Source organism: Frankliniella occidentalis, unplaced genomic scaffold, assembly GCF_000697945.3.
Source record: "Frankliniella occidentalis isolate FOCC.00 unplaced genomic scaffold, Focc_3.1 Scaffold43, whole genome shotgun sequence".
Classification (NCBI taxonomy): Eukaryota; Metazoa; Arthropoda; class Insecta; order Thysanoptera; family Thripidae; genus Frankliniella; species Frankliniella occidentalis.
In genome coordinates this window covers 550,869-559,103 of record NW_026267173.1, presented here as the reverse complement: position 1 = coordinate 559,103, position 8,235 = coordinate 550,869, and positions in this window count along the sequence as shown.

Here is an 8,235-nt window from a genome sequence, read left to right as displayed (position 1 = left end):
GCCACGGGGATCCCCCCGGATCCCCGCCTCCAGAGGGTGCCGTGCTCGTCGACTCTCTCTCTCTCTCTCTCTTTCCTCACTCACACACATCCTTTTTTTCTCTCTCTCCTTCGATCTCCATCGCTTTCTCTCCAAGCAATTTCGTACTGTGGATTTTAATCTGATGCATGTGAATGATTTAAATTTGAAAACGACTCTTGCTCAAAAATATTGAATCTGGCAAAATCTGGTTCTCACCCACTCTCCCACTCAACTTTACAGTCCACGTTCTTAGGTCGAACCGAATGAAGTTTTGAGTCATTTTAATGACGTGGTTTAGTGGTTCGACGTTTCACCGTGAGAAATGATTAGCAATGGCAACCATCATATGGTTGGCTCAGGGAGCACCATAAAAATATGGTTGATGCAACCGCACCGTGATAGTGAGAACCAAAAATATGGTTTTCATCACGTTGTCAATTTTGTCTCAACCATATTTTATGGTGCTCCCTGAGCCGACCATTAGATGGTTGCCATTGCTAATCATTTCTCTGGGTGTTGCCATTGCGATCGTCATCTGCATGAAGAGCAATCGACCTGTAAAACTAGGAGGTATATTTGTTACGTTCGCTCTTTTGCAGATCCGTCGTTCTTAAGCAGCCACGCTTTATGCCGTCTATATTCAGCCATCGGATTTTGATCCGCTTTTGTTGCACGGATGTGCAACGATCTTGTCCGATTCCGATTGTGTTTAACAATTGCACTCGGGTGATGGATGTTGTCTGCATGACGGTGCTGTGTTGCGCGCGTGCGCCCTGCACCTGCAGCAGCCCCTGGCGCCTCTGCTCGGCTCCCACTCGCGGGCCGGCAGCACGGCAGCACCCCATTGTCGGGCGCTGATGACCCAGTTTCCGGCTCCAACAAAAGGGCCCCCGGCCCCGGCCCCGCTGGCCCCGCCCCGACCGTCCAATGCATTATACATGCTGCTGTGAAATTGTCAAACATTTCATTGCGGAGGGATGATCTGCTCTCGAAACAAAACAGGGCGTACGGGGAGCCAGGCAGGTCGCGACCGTATGCGCGATTGGCTGGTCCGTCCAGAAAGAGAGAGAGAGAGAGAGAGAGAGGAAAGGGGGGTCACAAGAGAAAGGGGGGAAAGGTAGCAGAAGGTAGAAGCATGTGTTGTGTGTGTGTGTGTGTGTGTGTGAGGCACTCGTGAAGTCATAGGTGTTCTGCCCCTTCCATATCCCCTTCGTCGCGCGCAATAGCGAACAAAATGGTTTTAAAAAAAAATACAAAAAAAATGTACAAAATAATGGAATGACATATTGTTTTACTGTGCGGCCGGGGAGAGGGGGCGGGGGGAGAGCGGACTGGGCCCGGCTGACGAGGCCGTCAATGAATCGGTCGGGCCTCATCCTCATCGCCTCGCCCGCATCGCATTGTCTGCCGAGTTAGTCTTTGTTCTTCTTTCCAAGTAAATCACTCGCCCCCCGCCGCCCGCCCGGCCTAACTCTGTGTCAACGGCGAGGCGGAAAAGAGGGGGGGACTAATTATTTTCGGCAGAGTACCAAAAGCAGAATTGCGGGGGTGAGGGAGGGGGGAGGGTGTCGATGTGCGGTGATTATATGATGACACCCACCGTGTTGCATTTCAGGGGGTGGGGAGGGAGATTGGAAGGTCGTGTGTTATGACGATCATCAGTTGAGCTTCCCCCTTCCCTTTTGCCTTTAAACCTCATGTATGATGTGGTTTGTATCTGGTCGGATATTATTGTATTCGTTCTCGGTAGCGCTCCCTGCCCGGGATATATGTCGCGCTGTTCTTTCCGCCGCTCGCGCTTTTGCGCCGCTGCGCGCCAGTCATCCCTCAAACTGACAAATTGTTGTCAAGCCGCGCGCGCGGTGTGGTGCAGCAGCAGCAGCAGCAGCAGCGCTCTCTCCGCCTCGCGTAGCCATGAGAAGGACGGTGGAGAGGGAGTGGTGGTGATGAAAGGGTTGAGGAGACGTAATCCGCTGTATCGCGGCCCGCCCGCCCGGCGCCCCCCAACAAAGAGCGGGCGGGCGGCGGAGCACGGCAGTACACAGCCTTATAACATAGTCGTCACCGCCTTCTCAACGCCAGCCCGACACAAACCACCACCTCCGCCGCCCGCCTTTCACCAAAAGAGGAAAGGCATGGGGGAAAGAGGAAAGGGCGGGTGGCGAAAAAAAAGGTCGCCGGGTGAAGCAAGGAGACGGGAGGTATTTGGCGGAGCGGGGGGTGGGGGGTGAGGGGGGCATATTCAGCCACAAGACGGAGTCGCGGGGAGACAGATAGGCCCTTGCGGCGCCCCCGAGGAGGAGGAGGAGGAGGAGGAGGAGGAGGAAGGGGGGTAGTGAGAGAGACAGCGTGAGCCCTGACATGTAGGTAATATTTTATTATATTCTCTCTAGCGTCGCGCGCGAGCGGCGTTGGCGTCGACGTCGCCTACAAAATTGGAGTCATGTATTTTCGTTACACAATGTAATTCAAAACCTCCCGCCCGCCCGCTGCTAGGCAGTGCCCCGCCCCGCCCAGCCCCTACGCCTCGCCCCCTTTGGGGAGCGCGCCGGGATTTGAATCTTGAAGTGTTATATTTTACTGGACGCGACGCGCTCTTGCGGTGCCGACAAACAGGAGAGCGGTTGTGTCATGGACGGGCCGACACAAGCGTGGTTGTGGGAGAGAGAGAGGGGGAGGGAAAGCAGCGGAGAAGAGAACGGTCAGAAGACCAGGTGGCTAACGGTGAATTCAAGAAATACGCTTGCGTAAAGGTATAGCGACACGGCTCCGCTCACAAGTGGCGGTAGCGCGGCTGTTCATACTGCTCACGAAGAAATATCTGAAACTGTGATGAATGTCGTTCAGGTTACAAATTCTAATTGTACAAGTATGCAAATCATTATTCACTGTTTTCTTTGTCGATCAAAACTTTTTTTAAAAAAATAACACTACTTGCGAATTTACATCACTTGTTAATCAAGTGAGAAATTTCGGAAATTTTGTGTCAAATATAGTATTGTTTTCACAGTTTTTACGATGCCCTTGCTACTGGCTTCAGTGCAACAAAGGGTGGTTACATAGGTCGCATGTGTGTTCTTCGTGGTCGGCGGGCGGGCTCGCCATGGCGTGCAGACTATTGACCGGCCCGCGCGTCTCTCCCGAGGTCTCTCTCTCTCACTGCCGCCGCTTTGGTCGCGAGGCTTTGGCTGGCTGCCACGGGGGAGAGGCGCGGTCGCTGCCAGGGCAGGGCCCGCCGGCTGCCGCCCCGGACATGCGTGTTAAACTCCGGGGGAGAGTTGTCGACTCTCGTCGCGACGTTATGCGAGTCTGGTGGGGTGGTATTGGGCGATGGAGAGGGGTAGGAGAGGAGAGGGAGAGAGACGGTCTTTTGAGCGTGCCCATTGACGGGGTGGAGAGGGCTCCATCATTGCCGGGCTCATAAAGCCTCGCGCCCTTTACGCAGCGCGCGGTCACCCTGCTTCGTCCTATCCACCACCCCTGTGTGTGTGTGTGTGTGTAGCCTCGCGCCCTTTACGCAGCGCGCGGTCACCCTGCTTCGTCCTATCCACCACCCCTCTCCCTCTACTCCCCCTCCTCCTCTCCTCACGTCGTCGCCTCCCCTCCTTCTCACTTTCCTCCAACTCTCTGCCCTACTCTTTCCCCGGACGTAGACGCTTGCCCTATGAGCTCCCCTAGACAACCCCGACCGCCCCTCAATACACCTTACTCCCCCTTGCCCCTCCGAGAGGGAGAGAAAGGGGGTAGGGTGCAGGGAGGCGGGCTGAAACACTCCAAAAGCACCGCGCGTTGCCCCCTGCAGTGCACCGAAGGGTCGTAGCGTAGCAGCAATAGATGAGACACACACATACATACACATACACACACACGCTCCCGCATGATTGGGACACAGTACATCAAAAGAGCACATTTATTTTATGCCATACCGAAATAATGAAAGCGTGATGATAGGAAACGGAAATACGGAATGAGACTGGGAAAACTCGCCTGGGTGACAGATGAAAATGAAAGTTATACCGGTGTCCAAACATGTGTATTCGGAAAGGGTTCGCGAATGAAATTCGAATGATAACTTCTGATAACGATTGCGTATGTAGAGAGAAAGGGACGGATACGAGTGAAGTAGTGGGAAAACGGGAAAGAGAGGAGAGAGAGGGGGGGGGGGCAGTATGCGGAAAACGAAATGAGATTGTGATGCTTGACTGCAGATGTGGAGGAGGGGGGACAAGGAGGCCTCCCGGGGGGTGGGGGCATTCGAAAAGAGGGGAAGTAGTCGGTGAGAAAGCCGGGTGGATGGGGTAGGGGGTGGACTGAACCCACCTCGGAGGGACAACGCGCGGAGGCGGAGAAAAGCTCTCAGGAGCAGTCCCCACCGCTAAAGGTGTGCCGTATGAAAGGGCCCCCTCGGCGGCGGCACGCTCACCTCTTACAAGCTGCGCCTGTTGCTGGGTGCCGTGTCATCGTGGTGCCCGCGCTGTTTACCTCGTTGCTTGTGGTAAAAATATGTTGTTGTGTTGTTGTTTTTTTTAGAAATAAGAAGATTTTTTTCGCGTGTGTAGATGTCTTGCGTGTCAACCTTGTGTAGTGCGTGGACAACGCGCCAAACTAAATCATGCCAGTGGTGAGCGTCATGATGAAAGAAGCAGACTGTGAGGACGAGGGAGACGAGAGAAGGGCGAAAAAATGAGATAAATTTCAATAAGTTTAAGACTTTCTACCCGCGCGGCGGCCCGCGGCTTTAGCATTCATGAAAGGCACGCGGCCGCGATTCTCTGAATACTAATTATCCCACCAGTGCGGTTAGGGCAGCTGCGCCCGGGCCGGGCGGCGCGCGGTGGGTTTAGCCAGCCACGTGACCGGGGAGAAGTCTGTTAGTCCCGGCTGCGACCCCCATTACTGCCACACTAGCTGTCTACCTCCTTCCCAGTCGGGCGACGGGCCGTATGGACCGGGGAGGTAGAGGAGGAGGGGGAGGGGGGCGTCGTTGAGAGGCGGCAGGGTTGTCGGCCACGGTAAAAACAGTGTCTCATTTTTTGAGGGAAAAGGGAAAATTTTGAGGAACCTCCCTGGTTTGGCGAAAACTCCTCAGATTTCGAAGAAGTCTCCTAAAAAAATGTGGGATTTTTTTTCGTCTTTTGAGAAGATTCCTCAAAATCTGAGGCGAGATCGGAGGACTCTTCCTCAAACATCGGAGTCCCTCAAAGTTTTCCCTTTTCCCTCAAAATATGACACATTGTTTTTACCGTGGCCCCTAGGATGAACTGCGCCGTTGCAGGAGGGAACCTACCCCTACCCCTTGGGGCAACAAGAATTATCAATAAGTTTTAGCATTTCATCACTTTTTCTCTCAGAGTACACACACTGTGAAAAAAAGTAGGTAGGTTTACAGGAAAATTTTCCTTGACGCAAGTTGTGAAATTACAATTTGTAATCTTAAAAATACATGCAGTATGTATCGACTTCAAATCCCTTGGCGAGTAAAAAATGTGCTGTCGTAAATTTACGACGGTATTTTTAACAGTGCACCGAAACGTGAGAATTTCGCGATATTTTTTTTGGATTATTTTTGAAGTTGCACTTGATACCCGCCAAGTCTACGAATGTCGCACACCTCCAAGAAATGGCAGTTTGATTGCCTAGAAGAGTTTGTGTGAACGTCTAGGTGCGCGTCATCATTAGTGCGTTGGAATTTCGTGTGTGTAGTGATTTTTAGGTAAAATTTTTAGGTAAAATTTTTACTGTTATTTCCCCATAACTACCAAGTAAAGCAATTTTGTAATGCACTTTGTGTGTCGCACGACGCAACGTCTGTTGGCGCACTTTACAGCTGTACTTATTGAGTTTGCAGCAGCCGGCCACCCCTGATTTCAATGGTGGGTGAAGTGGGTGGGGAAGGAAACATTCAAACATTCTGGACGACAGGTGTGCCGAAGCTCCTGCTTATTGTTGTTGTTTGGAAAAGAGAGGGAGAAAAAAAAGGAGAAAAAAACTTGTTTGCGGGATGTCAGAAGTGAGTTACGCGCGTTCCTTTTGTGCGTCGTAATGGCTCGAATCGGATTGGCCTTAGGCCCCACTCCTCTGCTTTCTCCAGGAGGAGAGGGCCGGTTCCAGGGCCTGCAGCTCCAGAGCGCGCCCGCCGCCGCCCCGCCCGCATTCAGTCCACGTTCGTCCAGGGCCGCGATGGGGCCAGCGGCCAGACGGGCGGGGCGTGGCGGGGCCCTGCCGCCGCCCCTTCCCGCGCGCACTGGCGAGGAGGCCCCCGGCGACGGCGCCCGCAAAAATTAGTCCGGACAAATAAAAGGAGTGGCTGAGCGGGGCGAAATAGAGACGTATAACCGCGGGACTGTGACGGGACGATGGAGCGGGGAGAAAGTTCAGCGGCTGGCTCGTCCTAATGAGGGTCGCTCATCTGAGGGGGAGGAGCAGCCCCAATGACGCTTAAAGATTCTCTTAAGGAAGTGCAGCGCCGACAAAATAGTCCGGCCGGGCAAGCGCGCCGCGCGCGAGGGGGACGTGCGCCGGAGCTTTATCACCGGAGTTGGTCCGCGGCGCCGGCCCGGCCCGCCCGCCCCGCCCGCCACGCGGTCCCGTCCCGCACGCCCGCCCCGCTCGGGGTAGGAACGTTGCCCTGCTGCTGCTGCTGCCGCTGCGCGCGAGTTTAACGAGCGAGAACATTGAATGAATCTCCCGGGGACGCAGAAAGTAAAATGCAAAAACGTAAAAGGGAAACAAACGGGCGCGTAGGAGGAGGGGCGGTAGCGAGATGCTCTGACCCTCCTCCTCCTCCTCCTGCGCAGCAGCGCCGCGGACCTTACTAGCTCTTTGCGTTTGGAATTAATTGCAACTTTGCTTTGCTTTACTGCGCGACTGCGCGATGCACCCGCGCGCCCCAAAGGCTTTTCCCTTTTATTGGGCATCATGTCAATTTTATGAGGGCAAAGTTCCTAAACGGGGGAGATGGGGGAAGAGAATGGGGAGTGCGGCGAGCAGGGGTCACGAGCAGGGGGGAGCTAGCGAGCGAGAGTAGAGTGTCATGGAGTGCCTGCCGGTGGCAGCGCTGCCGAGAGAAATTAATAAATATGCAGGAGTGTTTTATATCAGGCGCCGAATCAACTTGATAACACCACCACACCCGGGCGGGGCGGGGGGTATAACGAAGGAGAATTGTGTCAGTCGAAAAAACGATCAGTAGAGGCGCGCCCTGCTCGGCCCCGGGCCAGCAATTACAGCCCCAGCGCTCACCCCCCCCCCCTCTCCCGCCTCTTAATTTGGGTCTTATGCGTACTCGAGAAGTTGTTTAAAATTCTATAAATGCTAAACGGTATTTGCATAAGATTTGCGGCGCCTTGTCGGCCGGCAGTGAGGCGGGCGATGAGGTGATACTCTTCTCCTTCACCTTACATAATTCATAGCGGAAAAAAAAGTTTCCCTCCTTAATGCATTCATCCTGGCCGGGAAGGACGGACGGACCTAGGGGAGGCCGGGAAGGGAGTTAGGCCCCGCGTGTAATCGGATTCAGGAAAGATATTTTTCCTGATTGTTAGGAGGAGCTGCTTGACGCCCACCCTTCGGCACGACGGAGAGAGTGTCGACTGGCAGGGTCAGACGACAGCGGTCGGGATTGCTGCATGAGGAACACTCAGAGAAATGTTTCGTTGCAGCCATCAAAAATAGTTCGATCAGTCCAGATTAGTCATGCGGCCACCAAAATTTTAGTCGCAGCAACTGAACTTTTGGTTATAGCAACCAAAATTTCGGCTACAGCAACTAAGATTTTGGTGCCTGTTTAAGCCGGACTGACCGAACAAAATTTGGTCGTGGGTAACAAAATTTTGATGTCTGCAACGAAAGATTTCTCTCAGTGAAGGAGGCAGTCCTCCAGGCAGCCCTTTTTTGCAGTTGTTTCCCCCTTGCGCTGATCGGCGCCGATGAAGTAAAATATCACGGTCAGCAGTCGGTCGACGTCCGCACGGCTGTCGTACTGGGTAGATGCCTGGCGTCCTGACGTTTCACTCATTGTGTCATTTTGCACGTGGGCGACTCTCGCGACCGAGCCGGCCGCCTGGCAGCAGACAGATGCAGGGGATGGCTTTGCTCTCTACAATCTTTTTTTTTTTCAATTATTCAAACAAACAAAAATCATCAGCATCATTATTCAGTTTGTCCCCGGATGAGAGCCGAGCCAAAAGCGGAAACGAATACGAAAAGTTTAAT